The sequence below is a fragment of the Carassius gibelio genome, chromosome B14 (genome assembly GCF_023724105.1).
Source record: "Carassius gibelio isolate Cgi1373 ecotype wild population from Czech Republic chromosome B14, carGib1.2-hapl.c, whole genome shotgun sequence".
NCBI classification, from domain to species: domain Eukaryota; kingdom Metazoa; phylum Chordata; class Actinopteri; order Cypriniformes; family Cyprinidae; genus Carassius; species Carassius gibelio.
Window position 1 is genome coordinate 19,124,449 of NC_068409.1, and position 18,785 is coordinate 19,143,233.

Consider the following 18,785-nt stretch of genomic DNA (forward strand, 5'->3'; position numbering starts at 1 on the left):
CGCTTGCTCTAATTACTGCTTCTCCCTTGGCTAATGCTCCCTCATTAGGCATCGGGAGCATGTGCAATCCACACAAGCACTGAGAAATTTGCACTAAAAACGCTAGCTGGAGCCATAATGGGATCAGAAAATCTGTCTGGTGCGAAAGGCAATTCACACTCGCGGCTAAACGCTCATTTTGCTTTTCTGTCTCTCTTAAATTTGTGCATCATCCACTACAACAACGCTGCTCCAGTCTCAGATTTTTGCTCCAGGATTGAAGTTTCACTCATGTCCTCCCGGACAGCACAGTGCTTCCAAAGACATGAAAATCACAATGAAAAGAGTTGGCAGATCTTGTTTCAGGGGGGATTAATTTTGTTTATTCACATGCAACAGTGTTAATTGATCACTGCTTAAAACATCTGAGAAGTTCTCGATGGTTTATGAGAGCAATTATGAGTTTTTATCTGGAAAGCAATCTGTTTTATTATCTTTCGGGTAGAAGGTGAGTTCTTGCAGCACTTTCTTGTTTTGTTTTTATCATTGTGTTAGATTTTTGTGCTTAATCCTGTTTTGGGTAGCCAACAAAGAACACACATACTGAATGTGTTGAAGTAATTAAAACGGAAGCAAAGGCTGCCTTTGTTCTGTAAAACTCACGTTTCTCTTTTCTTCACAGCAGGAATCTCTGTGCTGTTTGCAGATATCTTTATAGCAATCAACTCAATGGGAACGCTAACCACACACAGCTTTAGTACTTTAATATCAATTGTCATCATTAAATCATTGCGACATCATCGCTGTAATGTGAGCATGGCTCAAGGGTTTTCACTGCATTCCTCAGACAGGACTGTTGGCATCAGCTGCCAAGAAAAGTGTGATTTATATTCTATCAAAAAAGGCATAGTAACCACAGATATGAAATCTCTCTACATAGTATTTCTGTATTGTGATGGATGTTGTATAGCATAAAACACAGGTTGCATCAATGAGGTTAAACACATCTGTCTTATTCACTTCATGAGGTCATGAGGCCTATTTAAGTAACATCACATAATTTCACCAAAACATTCAAACATTTAATTATGCTATTGCATATTAGCTTAGTGCAGCTCAATATTTAAACTCTGTTAGCAATACAAAATACTTCCTCTGGTATTTCTGCTGTAATTACGGCAAAGTGGCTTGTTTTTAATTTGTATTAACAGAAACTGGGAGTGTTGAAATATAAAATTAATTAACCAGTGCTGCAGGGATTACATATTTTTGGAGTCTAAAACACGGAAATGCACAAGTATTTTAATATATCCAGTTCCACTGTCCTGTGGTTTTTACGGTAAAACGCCTGAAAAGAGGTCAGTGCTTAACACAAACTGTCTAAATAGGACTATACCGAGGTCTTTACATTGTTTATAATCATGCTACTGCAGTGCAAACTATTCTATTCTAAATATTTAAAATGTAGATTTGAAATAAACACTGAACGAGTCTTTAAAAGCTAGTGACAGTGATGTTGAAGTCATGTGATCGTTACTGTAGGTGGGGTGGGAATGATTTCAATTTACATCTTGATTCTGTGTGTTTTTAGGATTTTAATTAAGTTAAACTATTTCAATACGATAAATTTAAATACTAGAAATTTTTTTAGTATTGGAGCAGCCATGCAAATTTACTGAGGCCCCTTGTTGAGAACTAGTATAATAAAGGCAAAAATTCCAAATATTATGACAATTTATGACTGAAATTGAGTGATACTAATAAAATTAAAATTATATTTCAAACATATTGTGGCGGGGTTGACAATACTGAAGCATTTCATGGTTAGTAAAATGTAGATTTGTACTTTGCAAGCCCATAACCACACATTTGGTTGAAAGTTGGTGGTACAGAACCAGCAATTGGATAAAGCCACTAATTTTGCAACATTGACTGAGTTGAATCAACTGAATTGAGCTGAATAATCACACTATTGTCTTCTGTGGAGCAGCTGAAATTGACTTTGTTTCATAATTGATGAACTTTGGAACATTGACAGATTTCAGACAGAACAAATTTCCGAAAGGATAAATAAATTAATCTCTCTCTTTATTGAACTGAATTAACCTATAGCAAAGACCCGCACCCTTTGTAACTGTTGCTGTCCGAGTCCGTCAAGCCAAGGTGCTCTCACGCCACACATTATGTTCTTGTCCCAGTGAAAAATATATAGTGGAGCAAAGAGGAAACTGACAATGAGCCCACACACAACACAGAGTAAGTTACTTTTGGTATGAAACAGTCTCCGCTTTTAATTTTTTTTTTTTTTTTTTGAAATTCAAACAATAAATAGTATTTTGTGCCTGACAGATTTGCAGCAGCTCAGTTCAAGCAGCATGTGAAGTGATCATCCCCTTCTCTTTACTAGTTAGAGTACGAAATAAACATGAATGAACATCAAAAAATATGTTATTTATTGTTTCAACCACATTAAGAGTTCAATACACACCATTTTTCAAGTTCAAGCCCACTGACTGCAATCTACTTTCGTCTGGTTTGTGTGCTGGACAAAAAATGGCAGATTCTGTTTTATGATTGGTCAGATCGCCTGTCAATCAAACTCCCAGTGAAGGGTCTACTGAAACAACATTTAAATGAAATTGATTAGAAAAATGACACTACAGAGATACTTTATAGCTGAAATTGAATTGTTTCATCATTGATGAATTCTGCAACATTAACGCTGTAATTTTTTTGGAATGTGAAACTGCTTTGATCTGTATTGCATAAGTGTTATATAAATAAGCTAAACGCAACTTGATTGAAAACCCATTTTGGTTTACCACTAATGGTATATTGGAACAGCCATATCTTGATAGGTTGGCCCCTCAATGTTTATGTTGGCAACCGCTCTGGTACTTGGTGTCTGACTCGTGGGAAAAGATGATTTCCTGAAAGTTAAACAAAATCTTTCAAATGATTTGGGCTGTTATTTCCCAACACAGTGGTTTGCTCTTCCTTCAGAGGCACAGAGAAATCTTGAGAGGTGATCGAGGACTGAAGCACGTCTCCAGTTCTGTCCTGTTCCCAGCTCTCCTCTCTCCCACACAGAGACCCACACCCAGCCCCTGTCCATCTGCACCGGCAGGCACCTCAGCTGGGAGAGTCGCACGCACCAGCTTTCCTCTTCTGTTCAGGTCAGAGTCCTTCACACGCGATGACATCATCATTGTCTGTCAGTCATGGAAAGCTGTGGGCCTCCTGTCTCAACACAGACTTCAGCCATGCCAACAAAGTGCCTGCTGCACTTAAAGCCGAAGCATTGCAGATGAATGCGGATCCACCGTAGTGACACTGTGCATCAAGAGACCCGCTTTACGTGGGCTCCGTTTGTTCGATGCGCGGTGATGTGCTGAGTAGCTGGCTGGATTTAACGTGTGCAGACGGCGATAGAGAGATCTGAGCCAATCCAGCCATCTTGTACTGAGGATTCAGGGCTGGACAAGCATTTGCCATCTGTAGCTGTGGCAAAGCGTGAGTCTGCAGCCAGCCCACATTGTGTCAGCAGCAGCCCCAGTACTGAGGGCTTTTTAAGAGAGCGTTTGAGATGTCGCAGCCTTTTCTGTTGTACACTATCACCCACTAATGGAGCATGAACTTTTAGGAGGTGACATCAATTACTTCAAAAGATTTAATGAGTGTAAATGATTTATCTTAAGTGCAAAAGGGGAACTGGGAAGGAGCTCATTATGTAGTCAGTGATTATCACCTGCATATTAAGTGTTGGTAATAGTTATGGAAATCCTTGTGTTACACTGCACTGGAAGTGTCATAAATGGGGGCTCAGTCTACTTAAATTTAAACAGTTAAGGCATTTATAAATTACGTTTATAAAATTGTATGTTTAACATTGTATGTTTAACTGAAGAGTGCAGTTTTGGATAAAATATGTAGAATTAATTTAGTATTCATATAAAAACTAACTCTACAAGCCATTTATTTATGTCCCTAAGAAGTGTAACACATTGTTTTAGCATTACAAAGAGCTTAAAGAAACATTGGCTCAACCAGTTGACCTATTGGTATGGCCCTCCCCTTCGAGCACAGGCTAGCCAATTGCAGTCGAGTATAAGCTGCATGGGGAGTGGAACTCGGACAAAGCGAGGTGTGCTGTGATTGGCCAGCTATCCAGTGTGTGTTGTGATTGGCTGAATGATTCAAGCGTGTGACAGAAATACTGTGACGCTGTGTCCCAGTCAGAACACCAGCGCAACAAGACAAAACCAATAAAACCCATTACAAACAAGCCATTTGTTGCATCCAGTGGGAACATAATTACTGATTATAATGACTTGTACTGTGTTTTACGGTCTTTTTTCCAACAGCGAGAATCAAAAGGTATGCCTTCTTTCTTTGTGTGAATATTTAGCTGGTGTTATGCAAATCTTCCCCCATCATGACATAGACGTAGGGGCATGTTTAAACAAGGTGTTTTAGGAGGATGTAGACTTTTACGTAGTCTAAACTTTTATTAAGAATTTCTCTTTGAGTTTGAGACTTTAGTCTTTGCAACTTTAGTTCACAAACAGCTTGTAAAACTCCAAAGAGAAAGGAAACTTGAAATTGCATCAAATGTCCCCTTTAATAAAAGCCTCTCAGAGGCCTGAGCCATAGAGAAACATTGGAAGATCCAAAGCTAGCATCTATTTAATGGGGTTTATGCTTCAAAAATGAGAAAAATAATGTGCCTGGGATGTCTTGTAACACTCCTTCCAGGTATCCTGAGAACATAGGCACAGAATTTTTTTTATTCCATTTCCTAAACCCAAACAAGACAGAGCAAAATGTACATAGGAATTCACCCCCAATCCCTATTTTCTTGTTGTCATACTCTTATTAAGTTACAATTTTCAGCTGCTTAAGCAGAACATTAATGTTACGTTATACTTCAGGTATCTCTGGCTAAAACTAGCTAACATTAAATGTAGTAGGTCCATGCTGACATACAAATGCACGAGAGAGGAGGGGCGCTCTTCCCCATGCATGCAGGCTATGTCCTCGTGGGTACAGGGCAAAAGGGCAAAAACACATAAACGAAGGCCTACATTTTAGTATCTCTTCATAGCATGTGATACATGAACAGTTTTTTCATCTGCAATAGTGACGACTGTAATATAAGACTTCTCCCACTTGCATTGTGATCTGTAAACCCTTGATTCCAAATTAATACCCACAATATTTATTTTAAAATCTTTTATATATCCCACCATGGCATATTTACATTTATGCAATTAGCAGACGCTTTTATCCAAAGCGACTTACAAGTGCATTAAGGCTAACATTTTTGTAAAAATTTTTACATAACGTGTTCCCTGGAAATCAAACCCACAACCTTGCGCTGCTAAAGTAATGCTCTACCTCTTGAGCCACAGGAACACTATTTAAGTACCTCTTGAAGGGTGGTCCTTCTGTGTCCAAAATTTACAAAAAGATATAGGGACAACTTTTTCACACTGACAGCTGTAATTGACTACGTTTACATGAGCACAAATAATGCGATTATTTCCAATAAACAGAGTAAGGACTTAATCACCTTATGATGTTTACATGTCAAGAGCAAAGCTCTTCACTCCGATTTACATGTAATTTCCATTATTTTATTATCCACTAAGAATTGAGATAATTCACTTACCATTTCTTAGTGGAAGAACACATCAGGTGTGTTACTGGACGCTGTTTTAGTTTATTTATGTCTAATGCAAAACACGTTTGTATGGCTGTATTCCATGCTTTTTTGGTGCCATAAAAATGTGATCATCTGCCTACACAGCCATCACGTTCTAGTCGCCGTTTCTGGATGAGGATAGGGAACAGACTGGTGGAATAGAGTTGTGTTTTATCCAGAAATGCGATGCTTTCTTCCCCGCCATCATTTCTAATCTGCATGTTATTACAGGTACGCGTCACGTCATTGATGTACGTCACAAGCTAATGCTCACTTTGGTCAGAGTTGCAATACTGCAGTTATAAAATCGGCGTACACCACCTACGTTAATATGATTATGCTTGCTGCAATTATGAGTTTAATATCATTATTTAAAAACAAAGTATTTATTTTAAATGAGGTAAAATTTTAATCGCAATTGTAAGACAGTTAGCAATTCTGTTTGTATGTCTGAGTTCGCAACAGCAACCGATAGGTCAATTGTGGAAATTAGGAGTCAAGGCTGCCAATGGCAGACGGGAATGTTTGGGGAATCCTGTTTGAGGCCAAGCTCAAAAGGCCAAATTATACTTCACCTGCACAACTTAATTTTAATGATCAGGAGTGTCTGCAGACATCCGCACCTGTGCTGTTGTATGCACACTGTTTGCAAGGAAAGAAAAGTTGGGCTCCATGTGGACAGTTCATGTACAACAGCTCTGGTGCGAGGTGAACATTGAGACAGGAGAGTCCACTAGGTGTGTTAATGCATGTGTCTAATTTGTTGATCCAAGCTTTAGTATACATTGAAAGTTATATGGACATGATTGTGCGCGATAGTAAAATTGGGCCTTAAAGGCCAAAGTATACTTCGGTTTTTACGCATACGCAAGAGTCTTGCGTACGTATGTACAATGCACTAATCAGTTGCACCGTAAAGTTGTTAGTGCTGGCTCAGTCCACTGTTTCACAGTAGAAATGAAACTAAACAGACAGAAAAACAACAACCACAAAATAGAGAAGACTGCAAAGACAACAAATGCCTGCTTTGACTAGCACTAGTTTTAGGAGGTTATGAGAGAGCAGACACTGAAGTTTAAGGGGGGGGGGGTGAAATGCTCGTTTTCACTCAATCTCCTGTTAATCTTGAGTACCTATAGAGTAGTACTGCATCCTTCATATCTCCAAAAAGTCTTTAGTTTTATTATATTTATAAGAGAAAAATAGTCTGTGCCAATTTTTTCAGAAAAACACGACCGGCTGGAGGCGTGATGTGTGGGCGGAGCTAAAGAATCACGAGCGCGAGTAGGTTTTTGTGTTGAGAGCGTTTGGAAGTTGTGACATTACCGTGAGAAAAAAAAAACATCATCCAAAACAAACCATGGCTAACAGTCAGATTCAGCCGTATATTTATGATCCAGAATCAGATCCCGAGGCTGAAACTGACCGAGACCGCAACGACTGCAACAGGACGTCTCTAGGACGCACTAACAAGGAGGCTAAATGGCTACAGCCACTAGCGTCTGTTGCTAGTGCGTCTCTTGAGATCGGGGAGGTTTACCTGCACAGCACCTACTCGCTGGCCTCCGTTACACTTAGCGGTTTTGGAAAATGACTAAGTTCCACTTTATGTCGTCTTTTTTTTTCTTTAAAGGTGTACAAGGTTTACTTGATGTGCTACGCGCCAATAGCTAAGTTAACCACACAGAGATATTTGAAGCAGTTTTACTCACTTCCTGCGGTTCCAACACACGATCGTGACCCTTTTTCATTGGGATTGCATCATCCTTAAGAAATAAACTATATGCAAATCCGGCGTCAAACTGGGCCTTGTTTGTAAAACAAGCATCTTCGAAATGCAGGGAACAAACACAAACACTTGCACAACTCCGTCAATGCTCTTTAAAAATAAACTCCGTCCACTGGTCCCTCAATGTTTTTTTTTTTTTGGTAATCTGTGCAGGGTTGTCTTGCCCTCGCAACCAAAAACACACTTTTTTTGAGACATTTCGTTCTCCTTCTGATCAGTGAATTGCTCTGCTGTGCTCTGCTATACAGGAGCCCGCGCTCTTCCGGAAGACGTGCCCTTAGGACCCATATAAGGAAATTCCGCTCCATCTAACGTCACACAGACCCATACTCGAAAAAAACGTTCCGAACAAAAATACTCCTTCAAATGTACAACTTAATTTTTGAAACTTTTTCCATGTTTAGCATGGGAATCCAACTCTTTAACAGTATAAAAAACTCAGTATGCATGAAATAGCATTTCACCCCCCCTTTAAAAATAGTACACAAACATTTTTATCAGTCATAACTTTAAGAGCAAAACACAGTAGACACTGGACAAAGATGAAACTTTAAGCGCCTTCCTCGACCACCTGAGCACACTATCAAATGGAGTTTGATACTTTAAAATGCTATGCATTTGACTGTAAGCATATGTTAGCATAGTAGTGATATAGTCCTAAAATTGATTATCTACTACTTCCGGTGACATTCTGATGCGTGTAGCATCTGATGAACACTTTACTATCCCATGATGCTACGGGAGAGAATTTGGCAGTTAAGCAATGCAACTTATGCTGTAGGTCACATGTCAACATGAAAAAATGTTTGGATTAAATTCATACTATCCATTGAAGTGAACATCAATGACAATAATCGCTCATTGGAACGCCCTGGAACGTCATCAAAGAAAGTCAACGACGGGGTCATGAAGATTATTATATAACATAAATATTGTATTTTTGTTTTTTAAAATTTAAATACATATAATTTGCAATATGTATATAATAAATATACTCAAAATGTATATGTTTTGACTGTTAACAGAATGTTGAGGTCTCATCCCGTGCACTTTCATTCCCACACACAGCCTCAAAGTTAACTAATAAAGTAAGATAAAAAACAGCGATAAAATTACAGCACCTCAGCTGTTTCTCGTCGGTTTTACTTAGTTTCACCTATTCATACAATACAATATGCAAATGTAACATTCATTGTCATAACCACTCATAAATACTCTCATTTGTATAATAACATTTATTGCCCCCGTTCCATTGCAGAGCCTTTTAAACACGACTTGACACGGTTTTTCCCTCTCCACTTCCTGTAAAGTGATTTAATTGATGTTCCCTTATTCCCTATGCCATTCACAGTGCCCTTCGAACTGAACATGTTCAATCCCTTCAGAATGGAATCTAACTTAAAATGTCAAAATACCCCGTGAAGTCAACTTCACAGTCCACTTACAGTCAAATAGAATACACCTTATATAGATGCTTGTTTAACGGTCGTTTAAGTAATTATTTATTCAGAAGAAGTACCCATGGTATACAATTTAGGACACAACAAGAACCTGCTGCAATCATGTTTTTAAATGACTTATTATAAATGTGTGTTTTATATGTGTAGTGTGGCTGCTGAATGCGCTTGTCTACTGTGGTCTACATAAAAAAATGGCCTTTTAAGGACATGTAGCAAAAGAAATGTTTAGTATTAGTGCTTGATACTGTACCTGTATGCTTAATTACTTTCTTCTGCACTGGAAGCTCCTGCTGTCAAGTTAAATTCCTTGTGTTTGTAAACTTGGTAATAAAGCTAAAAACATGCAATCTAACATTAAGATGACATGGAAAGCATTTTTATTCTTATAAAGACATGGATAGAGACTGAGAGTGTCCTGCATGGGACCACCAAAATAACTCAGGATCATGTACTCAAGAACAAGTCCGCAGGTGTAACTATATCAACCCAATCCTCAAACTTACCCTCAGGGTCTTTCAGCTGACAGTAAGGTGCCTTAAATCACAGCTCAGGCGAGAGACACACATGCTAAACTTCTGAAGTTTGCTCCTCTGACTCATTCAGAGCATTCATTTCTGTTTCTCACCTAAACTTTCTGTAATGTCACATCATATCACAGCGACCGCCTCTGATCCACAAGACTTTTGTATGTTAAGCCTTATTTAGGATTGGAATAAAGTCTTCATATGATGACTAAATGCTCATTATGCGAGTCATATGTTGTCTTTTGAGAAAAACCTAGGTAACGTTCCTAATTTTCCTACAATTAACTAAACATTGAATTTTATATTTCAGTTTAATTTCAATGATTATCAATGTTTTTAATAGTGGATTTATCTTATTTTTAATAACCTTTGTTACTGGTTCATGAGAAACCTCCTTTAGTAGCATCTAAACTGAATACAGTGATTATGTTAATGTGATTTTTCTCATAATTAAAGTAACCAAACCTTTCAAGCTTATTAACAGGTTTGAAAACATGACAGAACAGAATAAATTCACATTTCTGGAGCTCATGCAAAAGCTTTAAATAGATGTAGACATTAGGCATTATGTTTTTATTATTATATGTGTATGGAGGAGCATACTACCCACGGAACCACATTTATTAATTTATTTATGCATAATTATGCTTATTTATGTATTAATTCAGCATTCATGGAATTTATGCACAACCTCCAAGCAGTATAAATCTGTAAACTGCAACAAAAGAATCATACATGTACCGGCGAACCAATTCAAGTACTACACAACTCTTCCTGAATAACTAAAATAATAGCAAGTAGCATGTAAAACAGATTGAAGAGATTTGTCCATATCATGCATACATCTTAATTTGCTAAATCATTAAGCTTAAGCAAACACACCATCATAATGTGAGCAATGCAAAGAGAGCACCAGCAAAAATGGTCTGCTTAATGTAAAACAAAATCTAAAATATATTCGTTTTGATGTCATCTCTAGGGACTGTACATTTTTTAATGAGGAAAACTGACTAAACAATGAACTATGAATGTTCTTTCGCATCAAAGATGCATTTTAAGAAATCAGCAAGGCCTCAGTAAAAAGTTCTGTTCTTTGTCTCATCTTTGTTTTGAACCCAGTTTGTGATTGTAAGACACCTACCAAAATGGAAAGTGCCACAAACACGCAAGAAACAAAGCCACATCAACACACGCATTCGCACACAAAAGAAAGTCGACATCCTTCTCACACCTGAGGTGGTGAAGCTCTCACCTCCCAATCGCGTACAGGTGTAAAAGCAAATACAATGGATCTTTATTCAGGTTGAATCACGTGAAGTCTCATCAAGCCCAACGCAGGTGTGCAACAGACTTTCGGATCATCAGACACTTTAGAAGGTGGATATTTGATCTAATCACTCCATCAAACAGCATGAGAAGGAAGAACCTAATCGTTCACTTCCAGAGAGCATCAACAAGGGTACACATCTGTAACAGGCCTGTGAATTTGTGTCATTCCATTAGGGAAATCAGCGCCGTATTTAACCCCGCTCGGCATGATGGGAAGAAGGCAGCAACACCAGCCGCTATATATACGAGCCGCACAACCCCTACGTCTCATTTTATGCAGTGCTGCATCATAAGGGAAAAAGAGGATAGAGTGATGTTTACCTATTCACACCTCTGATGAGTGCAGGAGAATTGAATTCATGCTGAGAGAGGAATAATTGATTTGGACGGCAGCCGCGCCACGAACATCTGGGGTCGTTCTCACCCCGTCACACATTCTGATGACATAATAAAAGAAGGATGAACTGCGAGGCGCAGTCATTTACACCAATATTTCCCCGCAAATGCATTAAAAGCATTCCCCGGTGAAGCGAATTAGCCTTTCTTTACAGTTGTGGTGTTACTTTGATAATCAGATCTTAAGATAAATTATTTAAGTCATCTTTAATTATCGATTATGCCAAACATCAGAGTCAACATCGCGTTTAGTGGGATTATCACTTGAATGCAAGTGAACGTGATGTAAAACATCTAAAGGGAGTGCACCGACCAACGTTTGCGCCCTAACTAGGGGCTCTTTCCTTTCTGGCATCTGGTTGACTGAGTAAATTGGCTGTACAGACACCCTTCCTCACTCTGCTCGGTTCTGTGGCGCTCCCATTTAAAAAGTGAGAAATTATAATTATCAGAATTATGCTTTTAATGATGCGTTAATTAGACTCCTACAGTGAGATTAGCAAGTGCTTATGCATTATTAACTGTGAAGTCTTTCCAGAATTTTTACAGGCAGGACGCACTAAATTTGCTTTTTGGTGATTAGCGTGCTGGAAAATAACACAACAGACTGTGGTGCATATGCTTATGATTACAACTTTAAGTGCATTTATTTAACTCTATCACACACCGGCAGTTTCGTGCCAAGATTCTGTGCAACCAACTTCTCGGGCAAAGAGCCTCGCGGATTCCTACTTTCTCATTAACAGAAACATATGATGAATCATTCTCTGCCAAAAGTCTTTTTTAGCACACTGCTGATATATATAGCGCGCACTCTTTCTGTTTGGTGTTTTCGCTTTGATGATTTGACAAGGTCACTATAATGATGTATGTGCTTTCTTTGCTAATGCAGTCGTCAAATCTTCTGCTCGACTCTGTCAACAGCAGTGAAAACAATGAGGATTGGTAGTACACCTTACTGAACCCCCTGCGAGCGAGCGCGGAAGACGTTAAATAAACAAGCCTCCCCACAGCCAATCCCGGCCAGTGTTACATGAGCCAAACCTAACAGAGCATGGTAAAACTATTTGGGTAATCCCTAGTTGTAATAACTAAGTCAACTGTTTTGAATTGCGAGAGCAGCCTCTGGCCCAACCGCAATGGTCATGGCCGGCCTCTTTAGGCCCGCTTGCTACGCTTGGTCTGAGCTGTCCAAACTTTCCGATGGAAATAATCCTGCTAATTTGCAGGACGTGGGTACCACACCCCACTTGGCATGCATGAGTGCAGTGTGCACCCAGGAGACATCGCACAAAAGACAATTTAAAGAGGAAGGAAGAAGCCTGCTCTTTGCCCACAGTCCATTTTAAACAAATAACCAATAAATAACCCATGTCCAAATGGCCAATTTAGACAGCGCCAGTACCAATTGGTCTGAGGACTATTACAGTGAACAAAGGAGACGTTTGATTGATGCCTCAATCTGTGAAGCCATAGGGAATGATTGAGTTTTTAAACAGAGAAGAACAAGAGAGATCTTACTCTTGTTAGTAATGCATAGGAGATAATCAGATTACCAATTATTATGGCAAAATAAACCCAACACGAAGCAAGCAAATGGGTCTTGTATCATTCTAAAAGGAGCTTTCAAACCTGAAAAATAACTAAATAAACTGACATGAAATATTGTTTCGAGTGAACAGTGAAAAGATAGGTTGACTGAGATGGTCGGCAAAAATAAATAATTGTGAAATATTTTGCAATAAAATCGGTAATGAATCAGAGACTGGGCTTTTTGACATTTTTTAGCAACACAAACCAGCACTCAGTCATCTACCGCTTTTTCAGGATCCTGGTTGTTGTTTTTTGGTATCATTTTAAATTTCGCATTGTTAAACATAAAATAATAATATAACAATAGTAAGAATATTATAAAATGAATAGATATTTTGTAAAATATATAAATATTAAACATTTTATAGTATAATAATAATAATAATTCCTTACATTTATATAGCGCTTTTCTAGGCACTCAAAGCGCTTTACATTGTTAGGGGGTATCTCCTCATCCACCACCAGTGTGCAGCATCCAGCTGGAAGATGCGACGGCAGCCATGTTGCCCCAGAACGCTCACCACACATCAGCTTACTGGTGAGTTAATCATATCAATTTCCTCTCTCACAACGTGTGACTTATGAAGCAAATTTTAATGAACCATTGTTTCTTTGATATTTCCTGCTATAGGTTTTTCTCCACAGGGCATCGGTAAACGCGTTAGTGGGCCGGAGGGTACAAAATAACACAATGCAATGTATTTTATGAAGAGACCTCCGACAATCACACCGAGCGAATACTCATCGGCAGGTTTTGTTTTTGCACAGGTTATGCAAATCAGTCCTCGTTGACTCACCGACTCGTTATAACATTAATTAACACAGTGCTACCTTGCTCAATATTTGGTAACAGAGCCACCGTCTGCGGATGTAAAAATTTACAGGATTCCAATTTTAATGAGGGAGCAGAGCACAGGTGTGCTAATGAAGGGATTGGCTCATTTGAATAAAACCATCCTGTTTGGGAGAAAATTAATTAGCAACACTGGAGTAAATGCTGACACCTTTGAACAGAGATGGTGAAATTATACCATAATGCAAATTTGCCTTTGATGACAAAGGTGCTCCTGCCTTATTATATCGGTTTAGAAAAAGTTTGTTAATCAGCATTAATCACCGTGTTATTGTCTAAATTAGAGAGGTTAGTTACTTCAGACATTTCTAACTCTGGGGCTGAATTGCGCTAATAGTCACAAGAGCGAGTAAGTCTCCATTTGAGGTTAAATTTACGTGATGCACGTCTCAATTTCCCTTCTTGGATTACCATGTTTAAGCCTTATTTTCAGCAGACAAGACAAGCTAACTGCAGCTTATTAAATAGTATGAGTTGGATTTTTACAGCGATATTCAAGACGGAGCAGATAACAGGGAAATACCATACCTTTTCATGAAGTGTAGAGGAACGTAGTCTTAACCCAAGGCCTGATATTAAAACGTTCTTCTGCGCTTAAAGCAGCAATTAAGGAGCGTTGTGAAACAAGTGTTAGAGACTTTTGAGTATCTCACACGATACATCCGAGTTTAACACTTTGAATACCCACTTGAGGCTAATGCTTTTCATAGTTGCTGTTTCATCCGCTCTGTCTTGATGGGACCACACATTTTCCACATCTACTGAAAACTATGGCTATAAATCTAAAGCTTTACATAGAGCAGACTTTAGCCTCCAGCTAAATGGATATCATCCTGCACAACTTGAAATAAATTTTAATTTTTGCTGTGTTAAACAAGAAGTAATTAAAAATATAATACATTGTAAATAAATAAATATAATATTATTTTATATTAGATCATATTCATATATTAGATTATATTTTTTTCAACTCATCTTTAAGAACGGGGGGGGGGGGTAATTGCTTTGTGTAAAAAACTTTCAGAATTTGCTGAATTTCCCTCTGAGCCCTTGATGAAGTACATTCTATTCTACATTCGCCATGTAGCATGATTAATGGTATTGATATTTCTCATACTAAAACCAACTGCTATAATAATAATTATTGGTTATTGTTAAGTACAATTAAAAATGGAGCAATGCTCTTTGTACTTATAGCACTTCCAATATCATACCTGTCAAGTATCCCGTTTTGGCCAGGAAAGTCACCTATTTTACCCTTCTTTCCCGCCGTCCTCCCGTATTAGTATTTTCCCGTAAATCTCCCGTATTTTAATTTCTTTTTAATTTTAACCTGCGTTATTAATAAAATAATAATAAAAAAAAACATTCCCAATCTGAGCTCTGTCACTAGTCTCGCGATAACTGCCACCTGTAGTAGCCTGTCGCGAGGGGTGTGTGAGGTCAGATGACATGAGTTATAACGCGGGAAAAACAACAACAAAAGACAAAACAGAGACGGATGATGGATGCTACGATAGAGAGTGAAGGCACACCATCCCAAAAAACCAAAACCCTTGTGTAAATACCGTGATAAATGGGACAGCGAATTTACTTTTTTAAAGAATGCAAAGTTTGCAACAAATTTGTACAACAACTCACTAAAAGAGTAAAAGAAAAGTTATGTGTAATGAAAAGAAAAACTGTAAAAGAAAAGCAATATGAAATGAAAACAATGTGTGGAATGAAAATAAAATGTAAATTTAAAGACAAGCAATGTTAAATTCACAGAAAATATGCAAATAAGCCTTTAAATAAATGCTCTTCATATTTACCCGTTTGTGTTTTCATTTGGGCTATAACACCTGTCTTAAAATAATAATAATACAGACCATATACATACCTATTTATATATGCATACATATATATTACAGATTTTTAGCTTTCAGATCCTGTGACATAATGGGATAGGACAAAGGTTATATCATGAATACTAGGTCTTTGGACAGCTTACTCAACTGACAGAATTCTTTTTGCATACTTTATCATATGGAAATATGTATAGACCTATTCAGACTGAAAATGTATGAATGAAAATGTCAACTGTGAAACACATTTTTCTATACATTTAAATCAATACCACTTGTCACAGAGTGCGTTTTTGTGACAAGTGATATTGATTTAAATGTATAAAAAAGAAAATTCAATTAATTGTTTTAAATAAAATGAATTGATTAATAGTAACCTAGTGACTATAATAATAATATTAAAGCTGCTAGATTTTTGGCCAAAAAATAAAAAAATTCTATTGTTGCTGAAGTTCAAAACATAGTGCTCAAATTTGTCAAATTTACTCTGGTAACATTACATTTTTTCATTTACATTTTGATCTGTCGGGACGGATTTCGCGTTGACTTCCATACGTTATTCGTTCGGTCTTCAGGTCACGTCAATATTAAACACAGAAGTTTGGCGATTAGACTGTTGCAACAATAAACAGGTGTTTGAAATAGTCAACAGGATAGCCATTAAGACGGACAGTCCTTAACGGTAACTCTCGCTGATGACCTGAGAATCACCCTTTCAAAACAAACAAACAAACCGCGAACTTCGGAAAGCCTGCATTACAGAAAAATGGAAAACTAAACCTGAACCACAACTACAGATATGACAGCCAACTTACTAGCTCAGATGAGATCTTTTTGTTTTATACGATTTGTTGGAAAATGTCCGCACAGTCTGGTGTTCTTGATGCAGCATGACAGATCCGCGCTGATAATGGCGATTACCGGTAACTATGTAGACACCGGAAACTATCGCAGAAGCACAATTGGCGTAAATAAAATAACGTAATTTTATGTTTCAACCACAGATGGCGAAAGAGGCCGAAGTTTAGGTAGGCTATAATGCTAAAGATATCCAACAATATCAAAGGTGCAGCGGGTAATATTGACAACGGTTAAAATGAGTGCTGCGTTTCAAATTCAAATTTTGGAGAATGTTGTTTCCCGCCTCCTCCTCCTCAGACTGGACGTTTACGCGGGTTGCCAGATTGAGCCACTGGATTGAGAACAAGCAACTGAAACAAGTCCAATTGACAAAAGGATGGCTATTTATCTGCCTTATCTGGTCATAAAGCCTTTTAGATATAAGCTTTTTTGAGTCGAGTAGAATATGAGGTCGTTTGCTGGATTTCATGGCTGCAATTTGCTGTGTTTTCTGCCGACTGGCAAACTGGGGTGTTGAAATACTATATTTATATAAATATTTTTATGCTTTAGTGAAGTAAAAAAGAAGAAAAAAATACATATATGATAATACAGTTATGATAATAATAATCATTTTTATTATTATTTCAGTTAAAGAGTCAAAAGCAATACATTTCAGTGTTTACAGTAGGGATTTCAGGGCTTTACTGAAGGCCCTGTGGGGGCACACAGCACATAAGAAACTTTTTTTTTTTTATCTCACAAAACTTTTCAGCATGTGATGACCTTCAGAGAGAAGTGTAAGCTGCTGATGCGGTGTAAATGTCTCATCTCACTCAGTCTGATGTGACTGTCAGTGGTCAGTCTCTTTACTGTAATCTGTAAATGTAGGATTAGTAAATATAGTCACAGCAGCCGGATGTCCGTGATGCTGATGCACCGCTTTTCATCATAATTCTGCACCCAGAACCAGACTGGGCCCCTTAAATAGTAATGTGCTAGAACACAAATAGGGGATGCGTGATCACATTGGAGAAAACCATGCTGTCGGGTGTTGATTCGCGCTGTCTGGTGAGTGCCAATGGGGACGCGCGTCAGTTTTATAGCTGAGCCGGGAGGAGAGGCGTTGGCAGGGAAAGAAATGTGCTCATCAATGTTATTATTATTAATCATCAGTGTGACACAGCCTAATACTGTAGAATTGCGATATTTTTACACACATTGAGCATGCACAATCATCTTTGGCTACAAGTCGATTAACTTAATTAGTCACAGGTCTGTGTGAAAGCCATGCAAAACTGTTTCTGGTATAAGCAAAAGGCCGCAAGTGTCATTCTATCAGCTGTCAGTCAAAGTCATCTGCTGGGACTGCTTTTTCTGATTTTAACACACACGTTGGAGGGTCTCAAGCTGTTTGCAAGGAATCAAGCGACAAACTTTCTACATAAAACAAAGGAACAACAGCTCACACATCAGAAAACCCACTGTGTATCTATGAAAAGGACAAAAAATGCAAGATGAGAGTGATGGGACCAGGAAAATGATGCAGCGTTATGAGTAACTTGCTCATCAATGGATGCTCTGCAGTGAATGGGTGCCATCAGAATGAGAGTCCAAACAGCTGACAAAAACTTCACAGTAATCCACACCACTCCTGTCAATCAGTTTACATCTTGTAAAGCGAAAATCTCTGTTTAACAACCATCCATAATGAAGATGTTTTAACATTAAACCATCACATAGTAAAAATATTATTCATATTGTTCATATCCCTAACAAAGCTTTCTCCAGTTAAGAAAAAGTCCATCCCTTGTTTTCCTCTCACATGAAAATCCACCAACATATTTGTTTAGAACTGATTTGGATTGTTTTCACTTGCTTAATTTGTGCATATTTCTCTCCTGATTCAGATGAGATGACTATGACTTTTAGCCGTATTTGAGCTGGAAGCAATCATTTTAAGATAGAAACCTCTTGTCAGCTGTTTGGACTCTAATTCTGACGGCACCCATTCACTGCAGTGGATCCATTAATGAGCAAGTGATGGAATGCTCTATTTCTCCCAATCTGTTCTGCTGAAAAAACAAACTCATCTACATACTCATCTTGGATGCCCTGAGGGTGAGTACGATATCATCATATTTTGGTTTACCTGTTCCTTTAAACTACGTCTTGATTTAATATGTCTTTTATACAATCTTTAATTTACAATAGTTAATATTAGACGTTAATATTAAATGTAAATAACACACAAACAAGAGCTTTGAATGATACTGTATACAAAGGTGCTACATGTTTCATCGGCTCTGACATGTGAAAGACAAGGTAGATTTCTATCTGCAAAGAAGTATTGCACATGAATGATTGTTATGATTCTTTAACTCCCTCTGTGTCTTTGTCCACTCAACACGCTATTAACGGATGTTTCTGTGTAATTACCCTGTCTGTGTGTTTTACCAACACACACAGAG